Here is a 19,454-nt window from a genome sequence, read left to right as displayed (position 1 = left end):
CTTTTCTCAGATGGGATTGAAAAACAGCATGTGTGCATGTTCAGAAAAGGATCCAACAGAAAGCAGGAAACGGTGCTGGGAGGCAGAGAGAAGTTCCAGGGTTGGCATCTGGTGCTAAAATAAGGAGGGGGTGGCTTTGAGCCGGATACGTTATCTCCAGTCTCAGGAGGAGCGCAAAGGATAGGGGCACAGATGCTGGCAGGGAGTGGTGTGATGAGGGGGTGGGGGTCTAAACCAACCATATGAGTCCTCATTTCAGCAAAAATTCTAGAGCCTGCAAAACCCAGATGGAGGCTGGGATTCCAGGCTGAGGGAGATGTTAGGTCCCCCTGGCCAAAGGGAGCAACAGGGTCATGAAGTGACCAAGGAGACCAGTTTCGTCTTCCCTTCCCTGATGAATCTCAACATCTACAGAGAACAAAGACCATGGACTTGGGCTCTAATGATACACATTTGAGCCCATTTCTATTGGTTGCTTGAAGTTGGCAAAAAATCATGTCATTGCTGTAAGTTCAGTTTCTTTCCGAACAATGGAGATAGTTACTCTTGCTTCTCTCAGGATTGCCAGGAAGGTAAATACATGTAAAAGTTCTCAGTTAATCAAAATTCCAGTTGCAGGAACATAGTAAAATATCATTTTTAAAGACTCTGACAACACGTAAAACAATAAGATATAGGCATATACACACAATAAAAATATAAAAACATGCCCCAAAATAATAAACAGTAACTTCAATTTAGAAAGTTTCACAGGGATGACTGAGGAGGTACATTCACAGTGGCTTGAATTGTATACGTCTTATTCCTTAAACTTGGTGGTAAGTACCCAGATGTTCCCCTCATTATTCTCTGCATTTTTTGTAATCCTTGAAAATATTCTTTCAGCCTTCCAATTCTTTTGTTTGTTCCTGCTCTATACAGTCAGTTGTCCAATTTTTCCTTTCCACTCTGGGAATGTAGGCATGTCTCCCATGAGTGATCAGAAGGCTGGGTCCAGGGCTTGGCTATCAGATGGGGCCATGCTTTCAAAAAGCAAGTGGAGATACACAGGTGTGCGTGCGTTAGTATATACACTCTATTTCCTACCTCTGTCTGCTGAGAGGGCCTAGGAGCAATGGCACCTCCGCAGCAACAAGCACTCTCAACACACAGACCCTGGTTTCTAAACACCATTGTCCAATAAAAGGAACCAGGGACCCTTCGAGAAACAGCTGATTCTAGGGCTGGGGCAGGGAAAATGCAAGATGAGCCTGGAGCATCTTGTTGTGACAGAAAGTAAGGAAGTACTCAAAAAATGAAAGGATAGAGGTGTGTCAAAGAGGCACAGGAGCCAACCTGAAAGAGCTTCCCATGGTCAAAGCTGGAACAATTTGAGCAACAAAATAAATAAGTTAGGACTGGATTATAAACTCAAGTATAAAATAAATATCCATGACTCCATACCGATATAAATAAATATTTGAATAAATAAATAGAGGAGGGAGAAGAGACAAGTCTCTGATACAGAAAAATTCCAAATAATTTATGTAGATACTCTCCCATCAAGGAGGGGGAGCATAACTCCCTGCTCCCTAAATGTGGACTATGCATGGTGACTTCCTTCCAAAGAGGAGTACAGAAAGGAGCTGGGGCAACTTGACAGCAGAGAAACTGGCAAAGACTCCATCAGCTAGGTGACCAAGGTCAACATCAACGGTGATAAATCATGTTGACAGATGTACCTATGAGATGACATGTGGAGAATGGCACTTCAACTCGGTGGTCTTCCTCCCAAAACCTATAACCCAGTCTAACCATGAGAAAACCATCAGATAAACCCAACTTGAGGGACATTCTACAAAATACCAGACCAGTACTCCTCAAAACCATCAAAGTCATCATGAACAGGGAAAGTAAAAAAACTGTCACAGGCCAGAGGAGGCTAAGGAGTCATGATGACTAAATGTAATGTGGTATCCTGCATGGGATCCTGGAATACAAAGAGGACATTAGGTAAAAACTAAGGACATCAGAATAAATTATGTTTAATTAGTAGTAAGGCACCATCATTGGTTCCTTAGTTAAGCCAAATATACCATGTTGATGTAAGATGTTGACAGGAGGGGAAACTGGGTGAGGGGTTCACGGAAGCTCTCTGAACTATCTTTGCAATTTTTCTATAAATCTAAAACCGTTCTAAAATTTGAAGTTTATTAACAACAAGAAGAAAGCAACAGAAGAAAGGCATAGCTCCGATGAGGGCAGGCACCTCTCCTCTGCACTCCAGACGGACTGGCTGGTCACACACCCTTCTGTGCGCTGTGGGAACCCCCCAAGACGCCTGCTGATCCTCAGAAGGCTTCCATCCCTGAAGCCGCTCTAGCTCGAACCTGTTGCCTCCACTGAATTCTGGTTTTCTAGAAGCTCTACTCCTTGCAAGCATTCCTTCCTCTTTTTTCTCACCTGATGCACACATGTGCACACGTGCATAGACACACACACACACACTTTGCCAACACCACTTTGTGGGTGTGGCAGAATTTTCTGAAAGTTTCAGAGCACGACAGCCTGTACCACAGCCATGCAAACAACGGCATCTTTACCAGCCTGCATGTTGCTCAGCCTCCCCTCTCTCTCCTCCCTTCTCAGTCTGTTCTCCTCACTTGAAAAAGAAACACAATAAACAAAATCAAAGCCGTTTCTCAGGCAGAGCCTTTGGGCTGCAGTGTGTGCTCAAGAGCTAGACTTGCCAGCCAACCCAGGTGATGGCCACTCTCTGCGGCCTCAGGCCCCCCCATGCCAACCTCACTGACCTCCTCACCTCTCATTCAGAGTATTGACAAGCACCTACTGTGTACCTGGCACTGCACATGACAAGGGGGACTCAAAACGTTCCCCATAATTTGGCTCATTCCCATCCTGCTCCATCCTCTACCAGTGTGAAGCGAATATTATCACACATGCTGTGAGCCCCTGGGAACCAAGACCACATGGCACAGCCTGTATCCGCGTTCGTAACGTCCCATCTCTAATAAGAGAACAGGCACAATGAGACCATAAAATATTGACACAGAGGACAAAAAGAGAAAAAAAAGAAATGGTTATTAACTTTTACTGGGAATGGGCGTAGGCAGAGGCTGCTGCTGGAACGCAGAACCAGCAGAGCTGTTGACGGTTGTGAGGTTGGAGGGACAGAAGTGGGCACCCCAGCACCTCACACAGCGGGTTTCCCCTTCATCTGCCCACGTCTGAAGCTACGCAAGGCAGGAAGCTCAAAGCTTAAGCCAAAACTCCCTAAAAAGAAGAGTGGACTTCTCTTCAGCCTGAAGGTCCAAGAACTGTAATGCTTCTTTCAAAAATAACCAGAAGCCTCGCTGGTCAAGGGAACACAGCTACTAGGAAGGTGGAGGAGGGGGAAGAGCCATGATGGCAAAGAAATGCAACGCAGGTACTGAAAGAACTGACAACACAGACAGAGCGCCAGTCATGCAGCAAACACGAACGGCCCCTCTTAGCAGTGGGGTCCCTAGGCAAAACCCGGAGCCTCTGGGAGCCTCTGGCTCCTCCTCTGTACTAACCAACCCATCATGGCCGTTCTGAAAATCAAATGAATCCACATATGCAAATGCCCCTGAACGGTAAAACTCTCCGCGTGGAAATAACCTCGCTATCACCTCTCCGGACGGTGCAGCACCCAGATTTCCACACTCTCGAGTGGAGAACTGTGTTCCCCAGCACCCTGATTTGGCTCTGGGTCTCCTTATGCTTGTTAATCTTTAAATTTGCTGGTGTTCCTTGAAAAGCTGCTTTATTTATAAATAAGTTGCCTGAAAGCAAATCTTGAAGCAGAAGCATAAGTCAGCATCGAAAGTTTCCTCTTCAAACATTAGCAGTTTGGAGGAAAAACCCATAGATGGACTGGAGCAAAGTCCCAGTACTGAATAATAAATCCATCATTAGCTCTGAGCGATAGCGACGAGTGAGCTTTCTTAATCTCTGGAGGTGCATTTTTGAGGCTAAAGCAACTCTGATTTAAAGGCTCATTTGACGATGACGCGGGGCCTGGAGGTCTGGTCCCAAGGTGGCTGTGCAGCAGAGCCCGTCCACCCTTGATGACGGGGAGCAAGCTACTGGGCCTCTTGCTCCCCAGCACGGTGGTGGAGCTGGTCAGAAGAAATGAAGAAGCCTGCAGAGCCCAGGCTGAGGGCAGCGACCACATCTCCAAGGCTGAGAGGCAGATCAAGAGACCCAGGGCTGGTGGCAGGACAGGACAGGCAGGTGACTGCTCCCTGACAGCTCTGGCTCGGGAAGAAGCAGGAGAAGGCACTGCCACTCAAGGACAACTCGGTCCTCTTTGTCCACCTGCACACACCCCTGGCCATGCCCACAGGGATGGGCAGGTGACATGGCCGGCATGCAACCGATACACAAGCCTCAAACACCGAGAGAGGCAAGCACCCCTTGGTGCTGGCTCCGAGGGACCCACCGCAGGTCCTGGTTCATCCCCCAGGGAGCTGCCTGTCATTTCGCCAGGTGTTTTCCACTAATGACCCAGCATCTATCATTCCAGAAGAGCAGCAGGCAGAACCCTCACCTCCTAACAGGTACAAATGAACCGTGGCATGAAAGAGAAGATCTGGCTCCCAAAATAAGCACCCATTATTCATGAAAGGCAGGATGATGCTACAAGGACTGTAGCAAAATCAGAGCCTAGTGGTGGGGACCGAACAACTGGTCAACAGTGATGCCCCTTTAAAGCTCAGCATTGGGTCTCTGTCTTAGTTTTCTATGGCTGCTGTAACAAATTACCGTAAATTTAGTGACTTACAAATTTTCTTTCTTGCATGGGTCTCATTTGGCTAAAGTTGAGGTGTCGACTGGACTGGTTCGCTCTGGCGGCTCTAGGGGCGAATCTGTTTCCTTGTCTTTTCCAGCCTCTAGAAGCCACCCACATTCCTTGGCTTGTGGCCCCTTCCTCCATCTTCAAGGCACATCACTATAATCTCTGCTTCCATAATCACACATCACATCACCTTCTCCTCTGACTCGGACTCTTCCTGCCTTCCTCGTAAAAGGACCCTGTGATTACACTGGTCCCACCTGGATAATCCAGGCTATCTCCCCATCTCAATTCCTGTAACCTAATCACATCCGCCAAGTCCCTTTTGCCATGTAAAGTAACAGATTCACAGGCTCTGGGGATCAGGGTGTTTAAAAAAAAAAACAAAAAAAACAAAACTCATGAGGCAGAAACATATGCTTGGAGAGTGTGCCTTTGTGTCTCTATTTGCATAACAGTAATAAGCTTGTTATCCATCTACTTCAACCAGTCACACCAAGTGTAGACAGAAACAGCCAAACAGTCTTGTTAGGTGAAAACCCCCTAAACCGGGGACCAGAGTCTTTCTCTTCATCACGACTCTATTTAAGATGGCCTGTAAATAAAGAGTCACTCTTTTGAGCACATTCTCTTCCTTCATCAATCTTCTTAGAGAAGCAAAACAACAAAAATCAATGAGTGCAGATCACTACTTTAAGATTTCTAGCCACTGGCTACCCTAAACACACACTGAAAACCTCACTCCTCCCTTTTTCACGCTGTGAAATTTTTATCTCAAACCCCCAAAGCCTAACGCTGACAAAACAATCCTGACAACATCAACCAGCGTGGATATTTCAGGTGCCTTGGAAAGCGGCAAGAATCGCTGGGATTATAAACATTAACAACCATCAGTGACCAAGATCACCCCAAGATGTTCTAAGTTATTACTTATATTGCTTCCTGCTTTAAATTTTTAATTATTCAGATAAATACTTATGCCCTACTAGTCTCTTTCCCTCAGAGGGAAATGCCCTTGAAATGCCCTCTCCATTTCAAACAAAACTTCATTTTTAATACAGTCCCAACAATCACACCATGGTGTGGTTACAAGGTACCACCTGGATCCATATGTTCCCTCCTGAGCCTCCTGCATGGCTTTGGGGTGTTTGGAAAGCACGGTGCTCCCCAAGACACCTCTAAGAACAAGGCTCCATTCTTCAGGGCACATTTTGAATGAAGCAGGAAGCCTACTGCTTTCCTAGGAGAGGTGAGGAGGGTCCCACACCCCAGCCCAGGGGCCTCGCACTCCAACCTTCCTGCCGGCCTCCCTTCCACATGCTCTTCCAAGCTCCACAAAACTCCAGAACCTACATGAGGCGAGCAACATGGCAGGGCTGCAGCCGCTGCCTAGATCTTTCTCCACAGGACCATCCCAAACCAGGAAGAGGCTTCTGATGACCACCTCTTATGTTCTTCTCCAGCATCTTTTTTTCACAACTGAAGCTGAAACAGAGGCTTTTTCCTGCACCCATCTCTGCTCACATCTACACACATTAGTGCTTTTCTGTTCATTCCTCAAATATCAACCTAGCTGCTTCCACACGCCAAGTGCTATGTCAGGTTATAAAAGGCACAGGGAGCTCACACCCTAGGGGATATCAAATCCAAGAACAGATGGGCTGGAAGGGGTAAGACCAGTACTGTGAGGGGGGGTACACAGGGTGGCCCTAACCCAGCCTGGGAAGGCCTCCTGGGGAGGAGATAAGTAGACACCACATGCAGAACAGAAGGAAGAGTTAATCAAGTGGTGGAGACATGGTGTGGCATCCCAGGCAGAAGGCACAGTGTGGGCAACAGCTTGAAGATAAATTCAAGGACCAGAGAAAAAGTTCCAGATGACTGGAGCCTAGAGGGTAGAGGGTGACAAGAGGTAGAGTGAGAGGTGAGCCAGGCTCTTGCACACTGTGACAAAAGGTTTGCACTTGATCCTGAGAACAGTGGTTGCCACTATCAACACCCAGTCAAATGTGGTTCTTGAAAATACCACTTGGCTGCAGGGTGGAGACGGGGTTGGAGGTGGCGGGATGCAATGGGTAGGTTAGGAGGCTGTTCCAGACGTCCAGGAGAAGCAGTGGGGATGGAGGGGGGCTCCTGAGGGGGGAGCCTTGGCTGCAGGCTGAGGCAGCGGAGGGGGTGTGCAGTGGGGCCACCCCAGGCCCCCCAGGCAGGTGTGTGAGGTTGGTCAAAAGGGGCCATCTGGGATCTATACAGAGCCTGTGGGCTCACCAAGCAGGGCCTTTGGATCTAGAGTGGGAAGCAAGGGGTGGGTGGAGCTCAGGGTGCAGCCACAACCCAAGGAGGGGGTGAAGGAGCCAGGCAGCAGATGAGCCCCCTGAGGAGAAGGGGCCCCGGACACGGGATGGAGGAGGCCTTACCCGAGTGCTGAGTGACAAGCGTCCCTCCACCCGGGATGGGCACTCTCGGGTCAGACCATCACGGGATGTCACAGCTCTGAACGCCCCCCTCCTGGCCATGGCACCAAACGCCCCGCCTCTCGGTGTTGGTTTCCTGACCCACCAAACAGGATCAACCGTACCTGCTGAACAGGGCACCGAGCGAGGGTCTGCAAGACAATGCAGGCGATGCCCTCTGAAGTCCAAAGGCGCCGTGTACACACAGGGGTGGGCACAGGCAGCCGCTGCTCATCAAACAGCTTATGTGTCCCCATTTCCCAGTCTCCCTAGGTTAGACCATGTGGCCAGTTGTGACCAGTATGAGAAGGGCCCATGTCACCCCCCAGACTGAGGCAGGTAAGCTCCATGAGCCTCCTGCATGTCCCCAACCAGACACTAGGGCCACCTAGATGGAGCCGCTGCCTGAGCTGGAACCCGAGACACAGCGGCCGGGCGTAAGACTGTAGTGCGTAAAGCCCCCAGGAGTTCACCGAGCCTGACTGGGCAGGAATCAGCACCGCCTCACACACCCCTGGGGCCCTGGTTACAGAACTGTCTCATTCTAAACTGAAATTCTCAAAAACTCAAGGAACTGTGTGAGGGAAAAGGGAATTTATAAATTCTTGATTCCATTAGCTTTGCTCTATAATTTTGGGTGAGTCACGGTATTTACAAATTAGAGAGATGAACACACCATGGAGATGCTCCGGCAGAAGCCCCGCTCAGGAGTGAGGGGGGTTAGGGGCTGCTCCACGGTCCCCGCCCCAGATGACGAGGCCTGCCGAGCGGGGACCCAAGCAGAAGGGAAATCCCAGCGGAAGAGGGAGCAGCCACACATCTGGATATGTCCTTCTTGTCTGCACCCCTGGGTCTCTCCAGCAGAAGGTCCCTCTCTGGTCCTGGGGTAAGGACGCTTCACAAGTCACTTATTGGAGAAGGAGCCGCACATTTGTCACTGGGTCCAACTAGGTGCAGGAAGGAGAGAGACAGAGACAATGGGGAAAGCGTTGAGCAGCTCCAGTGTGTCCAATAAGTGACCCCAGGGTGGGGTCGGCTGGCAATACACGGAAGCGAGTACCTCCCCAGGAAATACCAAAAATGACAGCAACGAGTTTACATGTGCTCCTCCCATGTAACCCCTCCCAAGAAAAGCGTAACCCCTCACAAGAAAGGCGAAAAGGCGTTACAACCAAACCATGGGACAAACTTTTCCTGAGTTCCGCTGGGGTGCCGGCTGGCTGGGCCCAGCTCCGTGCAATCAGACATGATACCTCCCTATCCTATGGGGCAGGTCCCATCACCACCCCTCTTCTACAGGTAAGGAAACTGAGGCACAGCACGGCCATGTAACTTGCCCAGGGTCACACAACCAGTAGGCGCCACTGCCAGAATTCGAACTCCAGCCCTGTGGCTTCAGAGGCCTGCTCCTAACCACTGCACAACACTGCCTCTCACAGCAAGTACTTGAAAAACCTGACTGCAAAGCAAAACGCTAATCAAAATCAGTGATTCACTCTGCAACTTTGAGATGCCACAGCAGTGTCTGCATGGGCCCCGCCTCTCAGGGACTGAGCACACAGGGGTTGACATGAAGGCAGACCCCACCCTGGGAGACATGGGCCTCTCACGTGGGTGCAAAGGACATCCAGATAGTTCTGCTTTACTTGGACTGCAGCCTGGAAGCTTCCACCCACCGTCCTCTCCTTCGTGTCTGATGGCTCCCTCTTCCCTTCCTGGCTCCCTCACAGGCATTTCCCCCAATAGAATCCACATGTATTTAATCCTGCCTTGGCGTCTGCTTCTCAGACGGCCTGACCTAACACAGTTCTTTACAGGAAAGAAAATGGAATAAAAATCACAAGGAAAAAAAACAACTCCAAAACACCCTTTGTAAAGCACAGAACCAAAGACAACAAATATATTTATGGGTAAGTTTACAATAAAAGATCTAAGATAGAAAATACTAGAAAGGACATTAGTCAGCTGAGTGTGTTGCAGGAAGGGGCAAAGGGGATAAAGCGACGGGGCATTTCCCACTCCCAGATCGAGGCTGGCTTTTCCCCCTCTCAACACTGCTCAGAAATGCGCACTTGACAGCTTCATGACCTGCCTTCCTGAACTTCTCCTTTTAATTTTTTTATTGTCAAAATAACCCAAATTAAAAAAAATAGCATAAAGTAAATTTTTAGCCTAATAAATGATTACTAACCAGCCTTGTAACCCTAGCCAGGTAGGGAGACAGACCGTGCCTGCTGACTGTGTGGTCATCACCACCTCACCTTTCCCTACCTATAAACCCAAACAGAGAGAACGTCTCCTTTCATCTCTCAGCTCTATTTCTACTTCTCTCTCTTTTGTTTTTTTCCTGAAGAAGATAGGCTCTGGGCTAACATCCGTGCCCATCTTCCTCTATTGTATATGTTGGACGCCTGCCACAGCATGGCTTGACAAGCGGTGCGTGGGTCTGTGCCCGGGATCCAAACCCACAAACCCCGGGGCTGCCAAAGCGGAACACGCAAACTTAACCACTATGCCACCGGGCCGGCCCCTCTACTTTTTTTTTCCCCTTGCAATTTATTCATTGAAGAAACGGAATCATTTGTCCTATAGAGTTTCCCTCGGCTGGGATCTTGATGGCTGTGTCTCTGCAGCTTAGCTGAACATCTGTCCTCTGTGTTGCTGCAAATTGGTGGCTAGATCTGGAGGCTGAATCTGATTCAGATAGAATTTGAACACAGGTAGTGTGGGGTTCTTCCTCAAGAGGCTGTGAGCTCTGGGCACCTGCCTGTCTGTGATGTCAGCTGGCACCAGCAACCACCACCAGTGTGTCAGTTCATGCATTCGTGTGCCAGACTCCTATAAACAGAAACCCCCTCATTGCCACTTGGTTGCCCAGGGTTGCAGCTTCCATAGGAAAAGCAGCATAAACAATTCAGTCTTTCCCTTTATTTACCAATGTACAAAATAAATCACTGGTTCCCTTGCATTCTCCAAGGTGACTGTCTAGGATTTTTGTTCTTCTTGGTATCATTAAGAACTCATGGATTTGATGCATTTCAACCCATTGTGGTCTTTTACTCTTACTGATGTTCAAATTGTCCCATCTTCGGCCTCTTCAAGTCCCAGGTCCTTTTAACACCATCCTAGTAGTCTTTGATGGCTCCTCTGCTACATGCTACAACAAAATGTTTCAGGTACAACTTGGACATTTCCTTTCCCCAACCTGGAATGCACCATTTATCCAAGTAGTCATGGTTTCTTTTAGTAGAAAATTGATTTTCCAGACTACCGTTGAGGGCCTGGGCATCTCCTTGCTATTGGCGTAGCCACTGTTTCCAGGCCTCTCCAGGCAACACAGCTGGTGGGAATAAGTTCATAGTGACCCTTGTCGTTCAAGTTCAGGATTACCAAGGTTTACTTAACCTCACGTATCTTTCCTCTGTATCTCCTTTCTCCTCCCCACTGAAAACCCTGGTCCTCAAAGTCCTCAGAATTAGAAGATCATATAATTATGCATATGCTTCATCTCACATTACACACAAGACATGCCCAGAATAGCGATGCTAATACTGCCACCGATACGATTCCAGAAAACCATGTAAACTTTTTTACCCATGCTCTCTCGCACTCTCTGCCCATTCTTTGTAGCTGTAAGTACGGGGACAGAGCACGCAGCCATTTACGCCACACTCACTCCTGCAATCCCCTCAGATCATCTCGATCCCACACGTAACTATGTATTTCATGATTCCCTTATGTCACTGTCTCTCCAGTGCTTCACTTGTTTGAGGCTCATTTTCTAGTACAGTGGTTCCCAAACTGTGCACTGAGGCACCCTAGGAGCCTTGCTGCACCTGCAGGGGCATCGCAGGACAGTCCAGATTTCCTAGGGAGACGCAGGAAAGCTCAGCGTCTGCCAGTACTGTGTGCACCACTGCCATGAGCTAACTCATGGCTTCAACGTTGGATCATACGACAGTCCTCTCGAAGACATCTTGTGAAGCTAGTGGTTGCCATAATAAAAAGCAAGTACCTACCACCTCATACCCATTAGCACGGCTACTGTCAAAAAAAAAAACAGAACATAACAAGCGTTGGCGAAGACATGGAGAAATTGGAACCCTTGTGCACTATTTGTGGGAATGTAAAACGGTGCAGCCACTGTGGAAAACAGCATGGAGGTTCCTCAAAATATTAAACATAGAATTACTGTAACATCCAGCAATTCCACTTATGGGTATATACCCAAAAGGACTAGAAGCAGGGACTCAAAGAGACATCTTCACTCCCAGGTTTACAGCAGCACCATTCACAATAGTCGAAAAGCAGAAACAACTCAAGTGTCCATCAACAGATGAATGGATAAAAAAAATGTGGTCTGCACATACGATGGAATATTATTCAACCTTAAAAAGGAAGGGAATTCTGACACTTGTAACATGGATGAACCTTGAGGACGTTATGTTAAGTGAAATAAGCCAGTAACAAAAGGACAAACACTGTATAATTGCACTTACATGAGGTACCTAGAGTAGTCAAATTCATAGAGACAGAAAGTAGAATGGTGGTTGCCAGGAGCTGGGGGAATGCGGAGTTAGTGTTTAATGGGTACACAGTTTTAGTTTTGCAAGATGAAAAGAGTTCTGGAGATGGATGGTGGTGATGGCACAACCATGGGAATGTACTTAATTCTGCAGTACTCTACATTTAAAAATAGTTAGGACAGTAAACTTTATCTTATATGTATTTTACCACAATTAAAAATTTTAAAAAAACATTTAAAAAAATTGCTTAAAAAGCAAGTCCCACAGAAGAGTCAACATTAAACAGGAAATGAGGGTGTTGCTGCCCAATCGCATCCAGCAGGCTCACACCCATAGTAAGTAATTATGGTTAAGGATTAAATAAATTTGTTTCAATTTATGTGTATTACTTTTCAATCAGCCTCTAAGTTTCTAGGACATAAATGCTAAGTTGCTTGGACCTAACTACTTAATAATCAGAGCTGTTAGATATTGCTTTTGGCCTAGAGAAACCGTGAAATTGCGGAGACAACAAGGGTGCCGTGATCTGAGAAGGTTTGGGAACCTCTGCGCTGGTAGATCCTAAGGAAGGGTTCCGGTTGCTTTTAATAATAACTAGCTCCGTATCCTCAGTGGCTTCAGGACACCTGCTCAGTTCTACTGAGATTTAGGGATCGGACCCATGATGGGTGTAGCCCCAGGACCAGGTGCAGTGTCCTCCGTCCACAGTGGGTTATCTGGACCCCCAAGAAGGTAAGTGGCTGGCCCCTGAGGACCCAGCATTTAACGGCGGGGTCAGAGAGTAAGCAGCCACCAGGAGGCCCTTTCGTCCCCAACCTCCAACCTTTGGGAACAGAGGGAACCTGGGCTGGCCCTCCCAGAGCAGCCACGCTCCATCTTACCCTGCCAACAGTGGTCACAGCCACACACCAAATACATTCTGCAATGTGTGCATTCCGCCGCGGCAAAATCGCCAGGAGGGGTTGCTGTCACGCAGAGGATGGCGCACCTAAGCATGACCATCTCAATACTTCCTTAGACACTGCCCTTCCTCCCCGAGCCCACGCAGATGGGGAAAGAGACAGGAAGCGCCTCGCATTCTAGCCCAGCCCCCCTACTGTGACAACGCCTCTTCTGATGCCCCTCTGGGCAGTACACTGCACACTGGACGCTGGCTCAGGTAACCTCTAGACCAGGCACACGGCAGGCCAGGGTCTTAAGCAATAACAGGAGAATACTATTCCGGAGGTAGAGCCAGGAAGATCTAAAGAGTGCTTTGCCATTTGTGAACTGCTTTCTCTCTCTGCATGAACAGATTCATGAGATCACATTTCTATTTGCCCATTTCAGAGGGAAGGGGCACTGAGGCTCAGAGAGGCGTGCGGCTCCTGGCGGTTGCAACCGTCAGTGAGAGAAAAGGTCCATTGGTCCTCTTGTCCTCTCTCTGCTCTCACAGGGCCCTGCTCCTGGCCCCCACCCGCTCTCACCCAGCATCACCAGAGCCCCAACCTGCACCCTGTCCAGGCCCTGTCTGCTTCCCTCTTACTTTCTCAGAGTCCATCTGCCTGCCCCGGGCTGGCACAGCCCATTACAAGCCCACTCCCTGAGCCCTTGCTCTCCTCTATGGGGAGCTGGGCCGTGCAGAGGAACTAAGGAGAAATCAGGCACCCCACTCGTGCCTAATGCACCAGCACTATTACCTTGCAATCAGAGCTGTCAGTGACTTCTGGGGGATAAGCTGACCTTCTGCACCGAGCTGGCCACTCACCATGTCCACACATGGTCTGGGACAGGCTGGGGAGCTGTGTTCCCAGCTATGCAAGGATGCTTTTCCTGCCAACCGCTCTGCACCCTGGGGCGAAAAGGGGGTCCACAACTCCCAGCGTAGAGTTGATCTGGAAGGTCACAGAAGGGCGGAGGGCTGGGGCCTGAGTGCCTGCAGTTTCTATTCGAAACGGCTTGCTTGAGAACTAAAATGTGCAAGAGGGCTGGCAGAAAGAGAGCCGTGTGGCAAAGCTGGAGGAGAAATGCAAAATGATCAAGGCTTCCACATCACATACATACAGAGGCTCCTTCCTAACGCCTCCAACAGACCCACCACTATAGTTATTGGAGACGCCAGGACTTCAATTTCCTTTCCCGGGATTGCTGCAAAACCAAATTCTGTATCTATTTGCATCTAGATTGGAATACCTCTCAGGAGAAAAAAATTTCAGACGGGCCAAAACATTTCATTCCTCTACACGCAATCAAATAAACAGGCAATAAAACAAAATCAAGACCACAAAACTGATCTGGACGCACACTCTCCATTTCACATTCTGGTTTGGGAACAGGGGTTTCTGCCTAGTCACATATTCTGGTTAACAGAGACAGCTCTGCATGAATAACTGATGGTTAAAGAATGTGAACTAACATAGTACAAAACCAAACAGAATTAACCTTTTTCTTCTCCTGGACAAGTAGGGGCCCTAATTAGGAACAAGCTCACTGGCTCTGACCCCAAACCCCTTCCCATAACCTCAGCTGAGACCAGTTGAGTCTCCCCATTCAGGCCTGGCCTTGTTCACACTCCGGATCTATCCCGAGCCGGACATACTCCGGAGGCCGAGGGGAAAGCCCGGCCGACTCCTCCACGTCTGCGCTCCCATCCTCCCGCTGGAGCTCCACCCTGCTAGGATCTGCACTGCAACCGTGAACTTCAGTCCCCACTGGCGTCCGCTCCCCCTGCTGACCCCTCTGCTACTAACCCCCTGGACAGTCTTTGCCCATGCCCAGAGGAGCTTATGCAGTAGCCTCCAGCTCTGCTGGCCCTAGAATACCCCAGGGACGATTTAGAAGCCACTTGCCTGGACCCCAAGCCGCAGGTTCCAATTCCCCATTCCCAATCTGACTGCACACGTTAGACGTTACAAAACCTAAGGGCAGAGCTATGCATCATCCATGTGCCAGAGCAGACAGGTAAAGGAAGGCAGGGCTGGGAGGGCAGTAGGGCCACAAGGCATATCGGATGGCAGGGGGCCCTGAGGGTCCAAGGCTCTCGTTCTCCTTAAGGAGACTGGGGGCCATGGGGTCATCTAAGTAGCTTTTGGCCAAAAAGATATAAACAAATGTGACAGGGACTCCCACGAAGGATTCTTAAAGACAGCTTACTCAGTTTGGAGGCAAGCCCCTTTTGCTCAGCCTTCCTCCTTCTGCTGCTGGGAACACAAGCCTGATAGCTGGAGCTCCGGCAGCCATCTTGGACCATAAGATGCTTTGCAATGAAAGCCATGTGTTAAGATAGTGGGAGCAAAAAGATACAAGAGGTTCATGTCCCTGATGAGTCCATGAAGCTGCCCACCTCTGGGCTTCTTTTAAGTGAGAGAAACATTACCTTTTTTCTTGCTAAAGATATTGTTACTTTGCATTTTCTGCTCTATGCAGCCAGCCTTAGTCCTAAAAAATGTAATGGGACAAGGCTTCTATTTCATGGAGCAGGTCCCACAGGTCAGTGCACTCTGCTTGAACATTTTTTTTCCTTTTTTTTCTGGCCTCACTCTCTGACAGCAAAGCTGTGACCAGACAGCCTGGGGTGGCCAAGCTGCCAGGTGCAGCACGGGGCTGTCCTTCAGGTGTGACCATCTTCTACAGCTCTGGAGATGCCTCTGGGGATAAAGCACTGAGGCTGACAAGTGACAGCCCTGAGCCACCACCAGCCCCAGCAACAAAAAGACCCACAGCAGAGACAGAGCCCACACAGGTGCCTGAGAGACCATGCCCGCGACCACCTGGACCCAGAGGACCTCACTGGTCACTGCACAGCCTTCGCTCTACCTCCAAAGTTCTTCCCTCTTCAGTATCGCACAAAGACCAGCATTTCAGCTGCCAGCCCTCGAGAAAAGGGTCTACAGGACAGATGAGGATGGCTGGACCCCAAGCAGGTGGGCACCTGCCTCGCACAATCAGAGCCGATCACTGACCCCTGTCCTCCCCCGTGGGAAGGTGTGCACAGCCTCTCATGCCACCTCCCACTTCCACATCCATGCCCACACTCAGAGTCACAAAGCACAAGCTCTGCTCAGTCTCTCCCCTGCTCAAGACCCTGCAATGGCCCCAGTGCCCAGGACACAGTCCAAGCTCCTTAGCTTTGTTCCTGAGGCCCTGAACGGCCAGCTGCCTGCCCGTCCCACTCACCTCTGCCCTGGTCTCTTCCACTCAGCACTTTCTCTCCCCAAGCCTACAGACCACCAGTAAACAGCCATGCTCTCCCTGCCTTGTCCCTGCACGTGGGCAGCTCCCTCCGCCTGGAAGCCACCCCCACGCTCCCTTTCTCCTGGGCTGATCTTCTCCCGCAGGCCTCAGCTCATGACCACTTCTTCCTGGAACCTTCCCTAGTGCCCTCGGCTCCAGGCCACACGGGCAGCCCCTCCTTGGGCTCCAGCATCAAACCCCAGACTGTGGGCTCCTTGGGGCCAGAACTGTGTGTGTCATTAGCCCCCCTTTGCACCAAGCAGGGCTGGCACACAGCAGGGAGGAGGGGGCACGCTTAGAAAACGGCTCCACAGGTCGACTGCACAAGGCCCCCTGTGCAGGGGGCCCCAGGGCCCCCAGCCAGCCCTAACTTCAGACCAGTAAGCCGTGGGATCGCAGACTTTGCTTCCAACTCAACGGTAAGGGCTTAACATCTGAGGCTGCAATCAGGGCTTGTCCTTGCTTCTGTGACTGTGTTTACCAGCAGACAGCGCCTCACCTGGCATTCCCCACGTCTCTTTTAAAGGGTAAGACATTGGTTTGAAGGGCCTTCACTTTCATTCCCACTGCCAGCAGGGAGAGACCTGGCTTTAATCTGTCCGATACTGAAATGCGTAGCACCGGCAACTGAGGCCGCCGTCATTTCTGCCGGCAAGACAGGACCAACCCTCTTCAGGGCGTCCACTGTCTCCGCCATCAGGGAACTCTGGCCATCTTGCCAAAGGCCCCTGCAAAAAGCTGAGGCATTTCTTTTACTGCTGAAGGATAAAGAGTATGTCACAGAGCCCACGTGCAGCTCTGTGGCCTCAGTGGCAGGTCAACCGTGAAGAATGCGCCACAGCCAGCAGACCCTCAACAGGGCAAGCAGGCGCCTTTCTCTCATGCTGGCCCACACTACACAGTCCAGCCCTGGTCTCTGCCGCTTGGGGAGGTGGAAGGGTTGGGAGCATGGTTTCTTGCTCTCACCACTGCCCAGTGCCCTCTCCCCACGGGCATGGGCACTTGCACTTTTAAACCATCCTTGGCGGAATGCTGATCTCAGCCTGAGTCGGGGAGGCAGGGTCTCCCACACCCACCCCTCCATGAAATGTGGCCTCCTGCCCAAGTGCAGACTCACCGCTCGTCCCCACACCCTGCCAGGCTCGCCGGGCTCCACATACAGGACAGCACCTCTGCACCAGGGCCCAGGCCAGCCCGGGGCCTGGAAGTCCCGGTGGGGCTAGAGAGAGCTGTGTGCCCCAAGTGGCAGTGCTTTGACTGGGACGTCAGGGATGCTGCTGAGTAAAATACTCTGTGCCAGGAAGTGCCACAAACAAGCATTTGCAAGTGCCATCATGAATTGTGCCAGAAGCTCTTGTGGAAGACACCCCTGGGGCTTGGAAGACGGAAGCACCCAGCAGGTCCTGCCTGGAGAATGTGGTGAGGGGCGTCCCTCTCCCTGAGCTGCCCCCACCCAGCTCCTCTGCAAGATGGGAGGCGGTAATGGGACATGCGGGACAGCCCCAGGACTGACAGCTGGAAGTCCACAAGGACAAAGGGAAGAGGCCTGCTGGGCGGCTGCAAAGGGCCCTTGAGATACTCCCTCTAGGCCAGCAGGCCCCAGCGCACTCTGGTCAACGGAGCAGCTCTCCCTTGTGGCCACTCAGTAACTGGCAAGCACCCGCGTCCTGTGCATAAGCAGGGGAGAGGCCCTCTGAGCTCCTCCAGGATGTCCTCCAGGGAGGGCTGCACTCAGATTTTAAACCCCTCTGCAACGAGTCAGCCCCTCACCACACCCACAAATCCTGGGCTCAGAGCCTGCCCTCACACGGGGGCGCCGAAGACAGCAACCCCACACCACGGGCTGCGCAGGCCCACCAGGCCCACCCGGGAGCTCCACGGTTTGGAAAAGCTCCCAGTGAATCTGATGCCCCCGTGTGCCAGCTCTGAAGCCTGCCCACACGTGTGGCTGCAGAGCCTTAAAGGGTCTGCCTCGCCCTTTCACCCCTCCTGCTCTCCCGACCTTGGTGGCTCCCCTCCCTTCCCACGGATGCCTCACCAGAGGCAGACAGACGGACTTACACCAGCTCAGGCTGTGCCACTGTGACCATGGGGCCTTTGTTTCCTGGGACTGGGCAGAGCCAGATTCAGAAAGGAGGGCCACATTCGGCTGATGCTGTGTCTAAAGGGGCTTCACCTGCAGCCTTGCCCGGAGCCAGGCTGGGGGCGGGGCGGGAGCACCAGCTGCGGAGCCTGTCCAGGACACCCCTCCCCCAGGGCTGGGGCCCACCCACAGGGACCTTTCTCCACTCGAACATCTGTGCACTTTAATATAACTTCCCAAAATATTACTCTGCAGTTATTTCTCGAGACTTAAATGGTATCCCCAAATACATACCATTAAGACTAAAATTATAATTTTAAATTACCGCTAATTTGAATAAACATAAAGCTTTCCCATCTCCAAGCCAAGTGTAGACAACAACATCCCAGCTAACCCTTAGCTGCCACCGAACTCCTGAAAACGACCACTCTGGACGCTCACAGGGAGAAACAGCTCCTGAAATGTGTGGAGTCCCTTCAACAAACTAGAAACAGTCATTATTTTTCCAGCTTTACAAAATGAGAGTGTTTCTCCTGCAACCTCCTGAAGGAGCTGCACTGCCTTGTTGGAAGTGTGGCGATGACTGGAACCCACCAGCACAGGTCCTGGGGGACAAGGTCGCAAGGTCATCCCCGCCAGCGCTGCTTTACTGGCCGAGGCATGAGATGCCCTTTGATTCACCATGGCCTTTAGCCAGCTGTCCCCCTTGTAACCTCCCATTCTCGGACCTCTTCGAAAGTCCGGGATCTTCAGAATGACCGACTCCGGGCTGTCTCTCCCGGGAGGCCACCAGCTGGGGACAGGATGTTCAACAAGACCCATCCTGCTGCCCTGAGCGCTGGCAGAGGTGGCAAGCCCCCCACCCCACCCCCAAGCTGGTTTTCCCAATGTTCTGGCCCATAAGAGACCACTTTGGAGGGCTGTGCCACCAGGAAGGGCAGGTGGCTCCATCTACCTCTGGAGCAGGGCTCCTAGACCCCTGGAACGGCTGCCCTTGTTCCCCAGCATCCAGGGGGCTGGCACCAGGTCTCATGAGCATCAACAGGCAGGAGGCCATGCCACAGAGGGAGAGGAGGAGCTGCCTGCTGCCCGTGGTGTGGGGCACGGCCTGCCCAGAAGGATTGCCCGAGGGGCCTGGGGGGACACCATGTGAGGGGTGGATGGAGGAGCCACCAGCCCAGCAAGGCTCCCTTGGGTCGTGGGGATGAGCTGCTAGTCCAGCAGGAGCACCTCTGAGAAAGCGCCCCTCGAGAGGACAATTCAGAGTTACACATCTGCTGGACCCTCAAAGTCCAACCAGCCCCTAAGTGGTAAGACTGCCCTTTCCCCAGATAATCCTCCCTCGGGGCCCAACCCTGGCC

General features: G+C 51.0%; 1 protein-coding gene across 6 annotated transcripts in view; it reads right to left on the bottom strand.

The window, feature by feature from the left end:
* APBA2 (amyloid beta precursor protein binding family A member 2) overlaps window positions 1-19,454 on the bottom strand; it is a 230,190-nt gene that overhangs the window by 158,981 nt on the left and 51,755 nt on the right. The window lies entirely within an intron of this gene.

The sequence above is a fragment of the Diceros bicornis genome, chromosome 5 (assembly GCF_020826845.1).
Source record: "Diceros bicornis minor isolate mBicDic1 chromosome 5, mDicBic1.mat.cur, whole genome shotgun sequence".
In the NCBI taxonomy this organism is placed as follows: Eukaryota; Metazoa; Chordata; class Mammalia; order Perissodactyla; family Rhinocerotidae; genus Diceros; species Diceros bicornis.
Note: the sequence above shows the minus strand (reverse complement) of the source record. Positions and strands in the feature narration are given on the sequence as shown.